The sequence below is a fragment of the Carya illinoinensis genome, chromosome 15 (genome assembly GCF_018687715.1).
Source record: "Carya illinoinensis cultivar Pawnee chromosome 15, C.illinoinensisPawnee_v1, whole genome shotgun sequence".
In the NCBI taxonomy this organism is placed as follows: domain Eukaryota; kingdom Viridiplantae; phylum Streptophyta; class Magnoliopsida; order Fagales; family Juglandaceae; genus Carya; species Carya illinoinensis.
The window spans coordinates 21,698,071-21,716,732 of NC_056766.1; the positions used below are offsets into that span (position 1 = coordinate 21,698,071).

Consider the following 18,662-nt stretch of genomic DNA (forward strand, 5'->3'; position numbering starts at 1 on the left):
TTTGGTTTCTCTGTCTTCTTCATTTGCTTCTTTTGCCGTCTCATGTTATCATCTCTTCTGCACTCTTACTATTTAAGGTATATCCTCCGTCCCGGTCAAATTTAACTTATGACTTTATTCTAGTTCATTTCAAATTTTTTTACCGTAGTTAACTATTTTGATTCTTTAAATTTTTTACAACAATTCCAATGATTGAAGCTTTAATGACATTTATATTATCAATTAATCTGAAACATTAAATTTAATTGTTTCACTTACAAAAGAAGCACTTTTTTATATTGTTTATTATATTAGAATTTATAGATATTATCTTATTACCAAGTTTTTTATATTAATAGATGTTATTTTTTCAAGGCGTTGAGGCAATTTAATCGCAAAAGCTTTGGATAGCAGAACGAAAGGCGATATCTTTATATATTTCAATCAACTCAACTATGCATTGCAAGGTTAGTAGTTACTTACGATTTATTTACTTTTTTGTATTTTGCTACACATATTTTGGTACTCTCATTTAGTTAAATTCTTAAGTTTCATACTAACGATATTTTAAAATGAATGAAACGAATGTCATTTATAACAGAAAGACGATTGTTGCGGAATGAATGACTCATCCAAGGTTAGTAAATTAATCACTCTCTTAGGCTTTTGTATTCCATAAACGATACACACACAAATACATAAACACAAACATACACATATACATACAAACACGTGCGCACACAGACATACACTTACATACATACATACATACATACATACATACAACATATATACATACATCTGTACATACATACATACATACATACATACATACATGCATACATACATCCATACATATATGCATACACACACATACACAGATGAACATATACATACATTCATACACGCACAAACATACACATACACACAAAGACACAAACATACATATATAAATACATGTGCATTTACACCCATGCACGTATACATATGGATGCGTCATTGAGTTTGAAGAAGAGGAAATTGGAGTAAAGGTAATGATCTTAAAAATATTTGAGTTATTGTTATATTTTTTTGGTTCACTTTTTTTGGAAAACATGACTTATTTTTTTGTTTTTTTTAAGTTTCAGACAAATAGTCGAGGCTTTTTGGTTTCTCTGTCTTCTTCATTTGCTTCTTTTGCCGTCTCATGTTATCATCTCTTCTGCACTCTTACTATTTAAGGTATATCCTCCGTCCCGGTCAAATTTAACTTATGACTTTATTCTAGTTCATTTCAAATTTTTTTACCGTAGTTAACTATTTTGATTCTTTAAATTTTTTACAACAATTCCAATGATTGAAGCTTTAATGACATTTATATTATCAATTAATCTGAAACATTAAATTTAATTGTTTCACTTACAAAAGAAGCACTTTTTTATATTGTTTATTATATTAGAATTTATAGATATTATCTTATTACCAAGTTTTTTATATTAATAGATGTTATTTTTTCAAGGCGTTGAGGCAATTTAATCGCAAAAGCTTTGGATAGCAGAACGAAAGGCGATATCTTTATATATTTCAATCAACTCAACTATGCATTGCAAGGTTAGTAGTTACTTACGATTTATTTACTTTTTTGTATTTTGCTACACATATTTTGGTACTCTCATTTAGTTAAATTCTTAAGTTTCATACTAACGATATTTTAAAATGAATGAAACGAATGTCATTTATAACAGAAAGACGATTGTTGCGGAATGAATGACTCATCCAAGGTTAGTAAATTAATCACTCTCTTAGGCTTTTGTATTCCATAAACGATACACACACAAATACATAAACACAAACATACACATATACATACAAACACGTGCGCACACAGACATACACTTACATACATACATACATACATACATACAACATATATACATACATCTGTACATACATACATACATACATACATACATACATGCATACATACATCCATACATATATGCATACACACACATACACAGATGAACATATACATACATTCATACACGCACAAACATACACATACACACAAAGACACAAACATACATATATAAATACATGTGCATTTACACCCATGCACGTATACATATGGATGCGTCATTGAGTTTGAAGAAGAGGAAATTGGAGTAAAGGTAATGATCTTAAAAATATTTGAGTTATTGTTATATTTTTTTGGTTCACTTTTTCTGGAAAACATGACTTATTTTTTTGTTTTTTTTAAGTTTCAGACAAATAGTCGAGGCTTTTTGGTTTCTCTGTCTTCTTCATTTGCTTCTTTTGTCGTCTCATGTTATCATCTCTTCTGCACTCTTACTATTTAAGGTATATCCTCCGTCCCGGTCAAATTTAACTTATGACTTTATTCTAGTTCATTTCAAATTTTTTTACCGTAGTTAACTATTTTGATTCTTTAAATTTTTTACAACAATTCCAATGATTGAAGCTTTAATGAGATTTATATTATCAATTAATCTGAAACATTAAATTTAATTGTTTCACTTACAAAAGAAGCACTTTTTTATATTGTTTATTATATTAGAATTTATAGATATTATCTTATTACCAAGTTTTTTATATTAATAGATGTTATTTTTTCAAGGCGTTGAGGCAATTTAATCGCAAAAACTTTGGATAGCAGAACGAAAGGCGATATCTTTATATATTTCAATCAACTCAACTATGCATTGCAAGGTTAGTAGTTACTTATGATTTATTTACTTTTTTGTATTTTGCTACACATATTTTGGTACTCTCATTTAGTTAAATTCTTAAGTTTCATACTAACGATATTTTAAAATGAATGAAACGAATGTCATTTATAACAGAAAGACGATTGTTGCGGAATGAATGACTCATCCAAGGTTAGTAAATTAATCACTCTCTTAGGCTTTTGTATTCCATAAACGATACACACACAAATACATAAACACAAACATACACATATACATACAAACACGTGCGCACACAGACATACACTTACATACATACATACATACATACATACAACATATATACATACATCTGTACATACATACATACATACATACATACATACATACATGCATACATACATCCATACATATATGCATACACACACATACACAGATGAACATATACATACATTCATACACGCACAAACATACACATACACACAAAGACACAAACATACATATATAAATACATGTGCATTTACACCCATGCACGTATACATATGGATGCGTCATTGAGTTTGAAGAAGAGGAAATTGGAGTAAAGGTAATGATCTTAAAAATATTTGAGTTATTGTTATATTTTTTTGGTTCACTTTTTCTGGAAAACATGACTTATTTTTTTGTTTTTTTTAAGTTTCAGACAAATAGTCGAGGCTTTTTGGTTTCTCTGTCTTCTTCATTTGCTTCTTTTGCCGTCTCATGTTATCATCTCTTCTGCACTCTTACTATTTAAGGTATATCCTCCGTCCCGGTCAAATTTAACTTATGACTTTATTCTAGTTCATTTCAAATTTTTTTACCGTAGTTAACTATTTTGATTCTTTAAATTTTTTACAACAATTCCAATGATTGAAGCTTTAATGACATTTATATTATCAATTAATCTGAAACATTAAATTTAATTGTTTCACTTACAAAAGAAGCACTTTTTTATATTGTTTATTATATTAGAATTTATAGATATTATCTTATTACCAAGTTTTTTATATTAATAGATGTTATTTTTTCAAGGCGTTGAGGCAATTTAATCGCAAAAGCTTTGGATAGCAGAACGAAAGGCGATATCTTTATATATTTCAATCAACTCAACTATGCATTGCAAGGTTAGTAGTTACTTACGATTTATTTACTTTTTTGTATTTTGCTACACATATTTTGGTACTCTCATTTAGTTAAATTCTTAAGTTTCATACTAACGATATTTTAAAATGAATGAAACGAATGTCATTTATAACAGAAAGACGATTGTTGCGGAATGAATGACTCATCCAAGGTTAGTAAATTAATCACTCTCTTAGGCTTTTGTATTCCATAAACGATACACACACAAATACATAAACACAAACATACACATATACATACAAACACGTGCGCACACAGACATACACTTACATACATACATACATACATACATACATACAACATATATACATACATCTGTACATACATACATACATACATACATACATACATGCATACATACATCCATACATATATGCATACACACACATACACAGATGAACATATACATACATTCATACACGCACAAACATACACATACACACAAAGACACAAACATACATATATAAATACATGTGCATTTACACCCATGCACGTATACATATGGATGCGTCATTGAGTTTGAAGAAGAGGAAATTGGAGTAAAGGTAATGATCTTAAAAATATTTGAGTTATTGTTATATTTTTTTGGTTCACTTTTTTTGGAAAACATGACTTATTTTTTTGTTTTTTTTAAGTTTCAGACAAATAGTCGAGGCTTTTTGGTTTCTCTGTCTTCTTCATTTGCTTCTTTTGCCGTCTCATGTTATCATCTCTTCTGCACTCTTACTATTTAAGGTATATCCTCCGTCCCGGTCAAATTTAACTTATGACTTTATTCTAGTTCATTTCAAATTTTTTTACCGTAGTTAACTATTTTGATTCTTTAAATTTTTTACAACAATTCCAATGATTGAAGCTTTAATGACATTTATATTATCAATTAATCTGAAACATTAAATTTAATTGTTTCACTTACAAAAGAAGCACTTTTTTATATTGTTTATTATATTAGAATTTATAGATATTATCTTATTACCAAGTTTTTTATATTAATAGATGTTATTTTTTCAAGGCGTTGAGGCAATTTAATCGCAAAAGCTTTGGATAGCAGAACGAAAGGCGATATCTTTATATATTTCAATCAACTCAACTATGCATTGCAAGGTTAGTAGTTACTTACGATTTATTTACTTTTTTGTATTTTGCTACACATATTTTGGTACTCTCATTTAGTTAAATTCTTAAGTTTCATACTAACGATATTTTAAAATGAATGAAACGAATGTCATTTATAACAGAAAGACGATTGTTGCGGAATGAATGACTCATCCAAGGTTAGTAAATTAATCACTCTCTTAGGCTTTTGTATTCCATAAACGATACACACACAAATACATAAACACAAACATACACATATACATACAAACACGTGCGCACACAGACATACACTTACATACATACATACATACATACATACAACATATATACATACATCTGTACATACATACATACATACATACATACATACATGCATACATACATCCATACATATATGCATACACACACATACACAGATGAACATATACATACATTCATACACGCACAAACATACACATACACACAAAGACACAAACATACATATATAAATACATGTGCATTTACACCCATGCACGTATACATATGGATGCGTCATTGAGTTTGAAGAAGAGGAAATTGGAGTAAAGGTAATGATCTTAAAAATATTTGAGTTATTGTTATATTTTTTTGGTTCACTTTTTCTGGAAAACATGACTTATTTTTTTGTTTTTTTTAAGTTTCAGACAAATAGTCGAGGCTTTTTGGTTTCTCTGTCTTCTTCATTTGCTTCTTTTGTCGTCTCATGTTATCATCTCTTCTGCACTCTTACTATTTAAGGTATATCCTCCGTCCCGGTCAAATTTAACTTATGACTTTATTCTAGTTCATTTCAAATTTTTTTACCGTAGTTAACTATTTTGATTCTTTAAATTTTTTACAACAATTCCAATGATTGAAGCTTTAATGAGATTTATATTATCAATTAATCTGAAACATTAAATTTAATTGTTTCACTTACAAAAGAAGCACTTTTTTATATTGTTTATTATATTAGAATTTATAGATATTATCTTATTACCAAGTTTTTTATATTAATAGATGTTATTTTTTCAAGGCGTTGAGGCAATTTAATCGCAAAAACTTTGGATAGCAGAACGAAAGGCGATATCTTTATATATTTCAATCAACTCAACTATGCATTGCAAGGTTAGTAGTTACTTATGATTTATTTACTTTTTTGTATTTTGCTACACATATTTTGGTACTCTCATTTAGTTAAATTCTTAAGTTTCATACTAACGATATTTTAAAATGAATGAAACGAATGTCATTTATAACAGAAAGACGATTGTTGCGGAATGAATGACTCATCCAAGGTTAGTAAATTAATCACTCTCTTAGGCTTTTGTATTCCATAAACGATACACACACAAATACATAAACACAAACATACACATATACATACAAACACGTGCGCACACAGACATACACTTACATACATACATACATACATACATACAACATATATACATACATCTGTACATACATACATACATACATACATGCATACATACATCCATACATATATGCATACACACACATACACAGATGAACATATACATACATTCATACACGCACAAACATACACATACACACAAAGACACAAACATACATATATAAATACATGTGCATTTAGACCCATGCACGTATACATATGGATGCGTCATTGAGTTTGAAGAAGAGGAAATTGGAGTAAAGGTAATGATCTTAAAAATATTTGAGTTATTGTTATATTTTTTTGGTTCACTTTTTCTGGAAAACATGACTTATTTTTTTGTTTTTTTTAAGTTTCAGACAAATAGTCGAGGCTTTTTGGTTTCTCTGTCTTCTTCATTTGCTTCTTTTGCCGTCTCATGTTATCATCTCTTCTGCACTATTACTATTTAAGGTATATCCTCCGTCCCGGTCAAATTTAACTTATGAGTTTATTCTAGTTCATTTCAAATTTTTTTACCGTAGTTAACTATTTTGATTCTTTAAATTTTTTACAATAATTGCAATGATTGAAGCTTTAATGAGATTTATATTATCAATTAATCTGAAACATTAAATTTAATTGTTTCACTTACAAAAGAAGCACTTTTTTATATTGTTTATTATATTAGAATTTATAGATATTATCTTATTACCAAGTTTTTTATATTAATAGATGTTATTTTTTCAAGGCGTTGATGCAATTTAATCGCAAAAGCTTTGGATAGCAGAACGAAAGGCGGTGTCTATATATATTTCAATCAACTGAACTTTGCATCGCAAGGTTAGTAGTTACTTACGATTTTTTTACTTTGTTCTATCTTGCTACACATATTTTTGTACTCCCATCTAATTCAATTCTTAAGTTTCATACTAACGATATTTTTAAATGAATGAAACGAATGTCATTTACAACAGAAAGACGATTGCTGCGGAATGAATGACTCATCCAAGGTTAGTAAATTAATCACTCTCTTAAACTTTTGTATTCCATAAACGATACACACACAAATACATAAACACAGACATACACATATACATACAAACACGCGCGCACACACACATACACTTACATACATACATACATACAACATATATACATATATCTGTACATACATACATCCATACATACATGCATACATACATCCATACATATATGCATACACACACATAGGCAAATGAACATATACATACATTTATATACGCACAAACATACACATACACACACAGACACAAACATACATATATAAATACATGTGCATATTCACACGTACACATATACATATGGATGCGTGATTGAGTTTGAAGAAGAGGAAATTGGAGTAAAGGTAACGATCTTAAAAATATTTGAGTTATTGTTATATTTTTTTGGTTCACTTTTTCTGGTAAACATGACTTATTTTTTTGTTTTCTTTAAGTTTCAGACAAATAGTGGAGGCTTTTTGGTTTCTATGTCTTCTTCAATTGCTTCTTTTGCCGTCTCATGTTATCATCTCTTCTGCACTTTTACTATTTAAGGTATATCCTCCGTCCCGGACAAATTTAACTTAGTAGTTTATTCTAGTTCATTTCAAATTTTTTTACCGTAGTTAACTATTTTGATTCTTTAAATTTTTTACAATAATTCAAATGATTGAAGCTTTAATAAGATTTATATTATCAATTAATCTGAAACATTAAATTTAATTGTTTCACTTACAAAAGAAGCACTTTTTTATATTGTTTATTATATTAGAATGAATAGATATTATCTTATAACAAGTTTTTTATATTAATAGATGTTATTTTTTCAAGGCGTTGAGGCAATTTAATCGCAAAAGCTTTGGATAGCAGAACGAAAGGCGATATCTTTATATATTTCAATCAACTCAACTATGCATTGCAAGGTTAGTAGTTACTTACGATTTATTTACTTTTTTGTATTTTGCTACACATATTTTGGTACTCTCATCTAGTTAAATTCATAAGTTTCATACTAACGATATTTTAAAATGAATGAAACGAATGTCATTTATAACAGAAAGACGATTGTTGCGGAATGAATGACTCATCCAAGGTTAGTAAATTAATCACTCTCTTAGGCTTTTGTATTCCATAAACGATACACACACAAATACATAAACACAAACATACACATATACATACAAACACGCGCGCACACGGACATACACTTACATACAAACATACATACATACATACAACATATATACATACATCTGTACATACATACATACATACATACATACATACATACATACATACATGCATACATACATCCATACAAATATGCATACACACACATACACAGATGAACATATACATACATTCATACACGCACAAATATACACATACACACAAAGACACAAACATACATATATAAATACATGTGCATTTACACCCATGCACGTATACATGTGGATGCGTCATTGAGTTTGAAGAAGAGGAAATTGGAGTAAAGGTAATGATCTTTAAAATATTTGAGTTATTGTTATATTTTTTTGGTTCACTTTTTCTGGAAAACATGACTTATTTTTTTATTTTTCTTAAGTTTCAGACAAATAGTCGAGGCTTTTTGGTTTCTCTGTCTTCTTCATTTGCTTCTTTTGCCGTCTCATGTTATCATCTCTTCTGCACTATTTAAGGTATATCCTCCGTCCTGGACAAATTTAACTTAGTAGTTTATTCTAGTTCATTTCAAATTTTTTTACCATAGTTAACTATTCTTATTCTTTAAATTTTTTACAATAATTCAAATGATTGAAACTTTAATGAGATTTATATTATCAATTAATCTGAAACATTAAATTTAATTGTCTCACTTACAAAAGAAGCACTTTTTTATATTGTTTATTATATTAGAATTTATAGATATTATCCTATAACAAGTTTTTTATATTAATAGACGTTATTTTTTCAAGGCGTTGAGGCAATTTAATCGCAAAAGCTTTGGATAGCAGAACGAAAGGCGATATCTTTATATATTTCAATCAACTCAACTATGCATTGCAGGGTGAGTAGTTACTTATGATTTATTTACTTTTTTCTATTTTGCTACACATATTTTGGTACTCTCATCTAATTCAATTATTAAGTTTCATACTAACGATATTTTAAAATGAATGAAACGAATGTCAATTACAACAGAAAGACGATTGCTGCGGAATGAATGACTCATCCAAGGTTAGTAAATTAATCACTCTCTTAGACTTTCGTATTCCATAAACGATACACACACAAATACATAAACACAAACATACACATATACATACAAACACGCTCACACACACACATACACTTACATACATACATACAACATATATACATACATCTATGCATACATACTTACACACACACATGCATACATCCATACATATATGCATACACACACATACACAGATGAACATATACATACATTCATACACGCACAAACATACACATACACACACAGACACAAACATACATATATAAATACATGTGCATATACACACGTACACATATACATATGGATGCGTGATTGAGTTTGAAGAAGAGGAAATTGGAGTAAAGGTAATGATCTTAAAAATATTTGAGTTATTGTTATATTTTTTTGGTTCACTTTTTCGGGTAAACATGACTAATTTTTTTGTTTTTTTTTAAGTTTCAGACAAATAGTCGAGGCTTTTTGGTTTCTCTGTCTTCTTCATTTGCTTCTTTTGCCGTCTCATGTTATCATCTCTTCTCCACTATTACTATTTAAGGTATATCCTCCGTCCCGGACAAATTTAACTTAGTAGTTTATTCTAGTTCATTTCAAATTTTTTTACCATAGTTAACTATTTTTATTCTTTAAATTTTTTACAATAATTCAAATGATTGAAGCTTTAATGAGATTTATATTATCAATTAATCTGAAACATTAAATTTAATTGTTTCACTTACAAAAGAAGCACTTTTTTATATTATTTATTATATTAGGATTTATAGATATTATCCTATAACAAGTTTTTTATATTAATAGATGTTATTTTTTCAAGGCGTTGAGGCAATTTAATCGTAAAAGCTTTGGATAGCAGAACGAAAGGCGATATCTTTATATATTTCAATCAACTCAACTATGCATTGCAAGGTTAGTAGTTACTTACGATTTATTTACTTTTTTGTATTTTGCTACACATATTTTGGTACTCTCATCTAGTTAAATTCTTAAGTTTCATACTAACGATATTTTAAAATGAATGAAACGAATGCTCATCTCTTAAAATTGCTTCCACACAGCCTTATGGAGACCAAAAAACATTGCTCCATCCACATAAGTTTGAGATAACCTCTGGGTGGAGGCTTCCAGCAAGACAAATTCCGTGGTTGAGCAGCCTTCACCATCACCAAATCCTTATGAATTTGTTGCAGAGAAAAAGCATAATCAATCACCTGTGTAGGTTCTAGATACACCTTCTCAGCAATCATCTTTATTCCTCCTCTACCATAAAGCCCACGCAATTGAAAAGAAAGTAGTTAGAACACCTGCAGGATAGGCATACCATCCTCAATTCGTATAATGTGAGAAACTAAGAACACGTTGAGCTGATCCTCTTGTGTATTCGTCATTGTATCTTTTTTTGTAAAGGACACAATATATAGGCTCAAGACCAGGGGTCCAGGCTAGCCCTAAAAGCCACCACTAGGAGACAAAAAAAGAAAGTGGGAGAGGGACAGAGATGGCACAAGGGAGTTAAGGTGTTAGAAGGAAAGGACATGAAGGGAAGGAGAAATGTAGAAAGAGAATGAAGATGTCAAACATGCAAAGCCGACGTTCCTCACAACTTGGGGACTTCGACTTCTTCTTCAATTTCTTCAACTTCTTGAAGGGGAGCTCCAGAGAAGGGGTTTTCTCTATCAAATATATTCAATATTTCTATTGTACAGTAAGCAATGAGAGGCTATGAGAAATTGTAAATAAGCATATTATAATAGATTTTTCATCCTTAAATACTTGTGAACATAGGCAGTGTACCGAATTATGTAAATCCGTGTGTACCTTTCTCTTTATTTTTTCTCCACTTGTTTTCCATTAACCGCTATGGATGTATGCATCAACACTGTACAACTGCATCTGAACATTGTCGTGGGCTCCAAGCAACACCAATCGAGGTCTGAATCATCATAGTAGGTTGAGAATGAGAATCATCATAGTAGGTTGAAAAGGACTCTTTCTCTCATTCCAAACTGTTATGTAATTTTATATATTTACACTTTTTTCTTTTTCAAACTACCTGTCCCATAGGTGCATGTTGACCAAATTGAGATACATGCACATATGCATATAAAACATGATTATATCAACTGAAAATAATGATATAAAATACACAAATATATTCCTTATAAACTTATTTATTTCAGTAAGTAATTGAATAAAAATAAAAATAATATAAGGAAAATGACAGGTTATAAAGTAATTATTCAATAATTTTTTCTACCATTTTTATTAGGTAATGTATAAAATAATTATGGAAATTATTTGTCTACCATTTTCAATTTCTCTAATCGAACTTTTAATTCTCTGTTTAACCAATCTTCTGCGCAGACATGGCTTCGGTTTGAATTGTGTCTTGAAAAGTGTGACTGTAGTATAGCTTTTTCCTTGTACTGCAGTTCTTGACCTTCTCAACGTTTAAAGTGCCAAATCTTACTTCCCCCAATGCGTCACGGTTTTCTGATATTTACCCAAGAGAAAAGCTACGGGCCGGTCGTCTACAAAACTCATTTTTACAGCAGACCAATAATCATGTGCCATGTAGGCACTTCATGAAAATCACTTATACACCTGCATACACCCAATAGGCACTTCACTTCACGTAGACACACTTCCCCCCCACCCACCCCATTCACTTCACGTACTCCCCCCCCTCCCCCCCCCCACCCACCTCCTCTGCTATTGAGACGAAGTACATCCCCTTTCTCTCCCAATAGGCACTTCACGTAGGCACCTTTCCCCCCTATCTCCTCTGTTATTGAGACTGAAGTACATCCACTTTCTCTCCCAATACAGTTCCTCCTCCCACGACGACGACATTCATAAGTATTTATTCTGTATTTTATTTTCTAGATTTAAGATTTTATTTTCTCATATTTTCTGGTTTTCTTCTTCTCTAGATTTTATTCTCTAGGTTTATATGAAATAATCTGTTTTGTAATCGGCGTACGTAAATGTTTCCTTATGGGGGGTTGGTTGTTTTGTGCATGTTGTGAGATTACAAAAATTTTCAGAACTGTCCATATTCTGGGTTTGGGTTCGTCTTAGTATAATTTTTGATTGGTTACTAAGAGGATAGGTTTTTGTTTTTTAAAATTTTTTCCCCTTTTTAGAAGCAATTTCCGATTGTTTGCATAGAGGAAATGTTTTTCCTATTTTTTATTCCCAGTTGAATAAAGGCCCTTGTTTGCCCAAGAACTCATGAATTTCCCATATATTTGCTGAAAATATATGTGCTCCTCCATTGTCCAAGAAATTTGTTAGCTTGAAAGATATGTTGGCCCCAAATATTAGTTCATCAGTTCTATAGAACGAGGTATAGACCAAGCCTTTTTTTTTAATTGGTAAACAATAATTTTATTGATGAGAAAGATAGGTCTAGAAGAGGACCTTCTTATTCTATTCAAGAAACATCTCTGCATTACAGAATCTTGCCTCAAGCAGTATTTTGAATTTTGGAATGATATTTTGAGCCTTACTCTTTTCAAGAAACATCTTTGCATCACCGTTTGAAGGTCCATTGGAGACAATCCCAACTGCCTTTGATAAGAAACACCGTTTGATGAGACAGTTTTATATAATTGCTGAGATGGGGTCACTATCTATGAACAAATATGAGCATGTTTCACGGGGAGTAGAGACTATTCATCAAGAGCTTCTCTTGATGAGTGATGATAATGGTGGTGGTGGTAACACGGAGGGACGTGAGATCCAGAGCCAAACAATCTCAAACTTTTCATTGCAAGATCCCCCAATCATTGTATCTAAAGGTAGGCCCAAAACTTTACGACAAAAGAATCCAAAGGAAAATGTGCCAACAAAGAAGCGATGATGCAGCATTTGTAAACAAGAAGGGCATGTTAGAACGAAATGTCCAACACAGAGGTACTTGCAATGATTTCATTATATTTATAATTATGTCGTATGTTCCTTGTGTGAAGCTTTTAACTTGATGAACTATTTTTTTTTATTTATAGTGGTATGGGTGAACCACGTTCAACTACATTACCTCCACACCCGGCCACTATTTCAACAACATTTGATATGTATGAATACTAATCTTATCTTATTTATGTTATATTTAAATGTTTGATTTGGTCACCTATCCTCATCCTTTTCTAAAATTTTTTATTGGTTTCTAGGAACATGCAATTCCCAACAATGTCACAAGATGAAGAGTATGGAGCATCATGGAATTTTCATTTTTCAGAAGATATATAATTAATTATTGGGCAGTCGATGGAGTGAAATTTAATAGGAGTTTGTTGTTTCCTAATAGGATGACTTTTTGTAGCCATATTATTTTGTGCACACTTAAAAAGTGGCTTGATAAGAATTTCTCCCATAGCAGCTAGTTGTCATTAGTTTTTATTTATTGATGACATATGATAGAAGGATGCACGCTATTTATACTGGTGTTGAATTTGCAAACACCATGGAAGGATCAATTAATCACTGCTTTTTGCATTGTCTTCGTGTGTTCGGAATCTTGGCACCTTGTATATTATTATTTCAGGTGTCTGGGTTATTTCCATTTTGGTCTTTGAATTGCTTCAAGGTTGGTTTGCCTGGTTTGGGTAGCTTCTCCTCTACAAGTACTTTGGTTTATATGAAGTTAAAATAATGGGTTGACCCATCTTTAATACAAATGCTAAATGGATTTAAAAATAACCTATTTGACAGTTCTTGAAGTAACCTATTTCAGAGTCTCAGACCTGAATGTGAAGATTGAAGCCTGGTACAACATGCATTTAGATTAACTTAGTTTCAATCACTCCCAAATGAAAAGAAATCCGGCTATAGCCCTTTCAAAAGCTGTGTTTCAAACCCAACAAAGAGAACCTGATTTAAATAGCCTACATGCTTCTGGAATACACATACACATTGCCATTACATGACATCAACGATATGGTTTAGAAGTGCAACCACATTTAATTATACAATATTTTTGCATCCTTACAAAAATCAGCTTTCTTACAAAATCAGCCATATAACTGTTACAAAAACCAAGTCAGCTTATTTAATGCTAATAGTTCAAACTGCCTTCTTACATTCAAAATGCCTTCTAACATTCAGCCCTATAACTATTGATCTTGTGATATATGAAAGCTCCATGGAGCACCGAAGTCTTCATTCTTGGTCTTGCATATTCCTGCAGAAAAAAGACTCCACAACCTGATGGTATGCCATAAATGCAATATACAATTGGAAGGAAATAACAGATCAGTACAGGGGCCTATCCAACATATTTGCAAGTTATTCTAAAATGAAATCAGCAACCTAAAATGAAAAGTTATTGATGATTTTACCTGTAACATATTCATAGAACTCAAATCAATTCATCAAGGTGTCATTGCAATTTCTTTATCCACATATTCATAGAACTAATATTTGGGGCCAACATATCTTTCAAGCTAACAAATTTCTTGGACAATGGAGGAGCACATATATTTTCAGCAAATATATGGGAAATTCATGAGTTCTTGGGCAAACAGTGGCCATTATTTCAACTGGGAATAAAAAACAGGAAAAACCTATCCTCTAAGCAACCAATCAGAAATTACTTCTAAGAAGGAAAAAAAAAACCCTAAACCTAGAGAATAAAATCTAGAGAAGAAGAAAACCAGAAAATATGAGAGAATAAAATCTTAAATCTAGAGAATGAAGTGCAGAAGAAATACCTATGAATGTCGTCGTCGCCATCGTGGTGGGAGGAGGAATTGTATTGGGAGAGAAAGGAGGTCTCAATAGCAGAGGAGATTTTGGGGGGGGGGGGGAGTGTGTTTACGTGAAGTGAATGGGGTGGGAGGGGAAGTGTGTCTATGTGAAGTGAAGTGCCTATTGGGTGTATGCAGGTGTACAAGTGATTTTCATGAAGTGCCTATGTGGCACTTGATTATTGGTCTGCTGTAAAATTGAGTTTTGTAGACGACAGGCCAGTAGCTTTTCTCATTTACCCAATTGCCACGACCTCAATTGTTGGGTTTCATCCTAGTCCAAGGATCATATGCCATAAGGGAAATGCTGCCGTGCCGCCCGACGGTACCGCTCAAATATGGATTCGGCTTGCGTCTTCTACAAAAATAACAGCACATCTCTTGTTACAAAAATCAACGGCCCCTATTACATGTTGATCAATAAGTCGAATTCTTAGAGTTTTTCTCTATTACTTTACAATTTGTTTTTCCAATGGCACACCATGCCACTCATTTTAGTCAAATCAAATCCTCCACGCTGCCACTTACACATTAAACACACCAGTAATTAAGAAAATTGTCTATTTACCTACTAAACATAAAAACTTATATTAAAGATATTTATATTTCTTTATTTTTTTAATATTTATAATAAATAATACCATGACTTAGATAACATAACAAATGTAAGGATATTCTTGTTGGTCTCTTTAAATTTATTTTTAATAAAATTTTGACAAAAAACTTATATAGATAATGCTAAATAATATCCATATAATATTTCTCATATGCTCATTTAAAAAAAAAAAAAAAAGTATATTTTACTATTATAAAAATAATTTTTTATGTGAGTCATAAATTTACATATATTTTTTTTAAAATTACTTAAGATTTGCACGCTTACAACTAGAACTGCTAATATATTTTTGAAGTTATATAGAATTGCTAATATAATGTCGTTACATTTGTTATGTTATCTAATTCATGGTATGTAATATATTATTTATTATAAATATTAAAAAAAAACAAATATAAATATCTTTAAAATTAGTTTTTATGTTTAATAGGTAAATAGACGACATTTTTTAATTACTGGTGTGTTAAATGTGTAAGTGGCAGCGTGGAGGATTTGATTTGACTAAAATGAGTGGCATGGTGTGCCATTGGGGAAAAAAATTGTAAAGAAATAAAGAAAAATTCTAGGAATTTGATTTGTTGATCAACATGTAATATTGGCTGTTTTTTTTTTTTTTTGAAAGGAAGATGTAACTTTCATTCATTGAAACAAGTTTTGAATACAAGGGGGACAATCCCCCAGCAAAATACATTCATCTAGATGTGACAGAGCGTGCTTGGCCAAACCATGAGTGTGACGCCCCCAAATCCCCACGCCCGAACACGGGGAAATCGAGACGTCCGGATGGTGACAACCCGGACCACCACCCTAACGACGTGTGCCAAGTGTGTGCAAGAGCGACAAAGTGCACAAGACAAACGCAGCGAGAAGCAAGCCAATATTTAAGTACCAGAATTTTTTTTTCTTAATGTAATACAAACTGTTTAAAACATACTTAAATAAAATATTACAAGAAACACAAATACAAGTTTGAAAACAGATAAAAAGCACAGCATCAGCAACCCGGCGGAGCCGCATCCTCGGGCTCAGCCTCCTCCTCCTCTTCCTCGATCTCTGCACCAAAAGCTACGGAAACCAAGAATGGTTCCGCAGGTAAGTATGACCCAAACACTACCAGATGAAAATACATACAACCCAAACAACAAGAAAACAAGATCAAACAAACACACGCCCCGCTACACATATATTTTAACACGCACGCCAAAACCCAAAAGGCCCACCAACCTCCATAAAGCCACACCTCGCCATTATCCCAGATAATGGCCCAAACCACCATTTTTCCCAGAAAAAGGATCATAACTGAAAAACCATACCACAACCCGCTCCGTATGCACCATGATCTCCCCTAGGGATCATCCGCACACCCTGGCTCAGTGCCACGCCGTAGAGAACGGCTACGCGTGCGACACCTAAACGAGCGATGCCCAGACTCGTGCCATGCACGTACCGGGCCGGGCCATCCTCTAGCCCTCGCCAGCGAAGGGCCACGGGATCGGTGAATAGAGCGATGCCTGGACTCGTGCTCAGCACGTACCGGGCCAGACCCATCCTCTAATTTCCGCTCCCGGAGTCAGTGAGTAGAGCGATGCCTGGACTCGTGCTCAGCACGTACCGGGCCAGACCCATCCTCTAATACTACTCCGTCATCGCGCAGGGCCTCAGAATCGGTGAATAGAGCGATGCCTGGACTCGTGCTCAGCACGTACCGGGCCAGACCCATCCTCTAGTACCGAACTCGTCAGCGCCCAGACGACTACTCAGGGGATGTCACTCAGTATTGACCGCTCCCGAGTGACCAGAGGAGCTCCACCGTGATAATAACCCATCACGGCTTGGGCTCGTGAGACACACGCACCCAAACGCCAAAACGCCGATAAACATGATGCACATGCACGCGATATGCAACGCACACAAATAAAATGCAACGCACACCACACGGCCCAATCGAAACAACCAATAACAACCAACCAAACAAACACTCCGTCCTCAATCCATCCGACCCCCGAAACTCCTCGGACTCAGTCCGGAATCAACAACCAACAACAAACAATTAAATAAATAAATAAAACAATTGAATGAGCAATATATATTAAAATCTGAAAATAGGGTTTGGAAAATACTTACAGCGCTATACGGTATTTTTAGAAAGCTCGCGGCGTTGCTAACGGCGGAAAAACAGCAACGTCACAGTGAAAATTCACTGTGGCCGTGGGTCCGAAAAACCCACTTTTGAACGGGGACAAACTAGGACACGAGATTGATAGGGAATGGTCTAGAGGTGGTTGTGAAGCTAATGGAAGCGACGGACGGCCGTGGGTGGCGGCGGAATGGCCGGAAATGGCCGAAAATGGCAAATCGGAAAACAAGCTCGTGGGAGCTGCTCCGGTGGTCGATGGAGGCCGGAAATGGGTGGGTTAGGACGGCAAGAGGTCGGTGATGAAGTGGTGAAGAAATGGTGGCCGGAGGTGGAGCGACGGCGGCGGATCGGAGTGAAATCCGTGCGCCCTTTGGAAGCTTTTTCCGGCCAAATGGCCGACCGGTTGGGGGTGGTTTTCGGTGGGGAGGTGCACCGGAGGGAGGGGAAGAAAATGGGACCGGTGGGAGGTCGGGAGGTGGCCGGACGGCGCTGGGCCGGAGGAGAGAGAGAGACGACACGGGAGAGGGAGGGAAGAGAGAGAGAGCACGGGGGGGGAGCCGATCGGGGAGAGAGAAAGGGAGGG

The 18,662-nt window shown here is 33.2% G+C and overlaps 1 long non-coding RNA gene across 1 annotated transcript; it reads left to right on the forward strand.

Annotated features, from left to right (window-relative positions):
- The first annotated feature begins 12,582 nt into the window (after positions 1-12,582).
- Positions 12,583-13,945, forward strand: LOC122295362. The gene is made up of 3 exons (XR_006237982.1): positions 12,583-13,494; positions 13,587-13,655; positions 13,752-13,945. It is a non-coding gene; the product is annotated as an uncharacterized LOC122295362 (long non-coding RNA).
- The last annotated feature ends 4,717 nt before the right edge of the window (positions 13,946-18,662 follow it).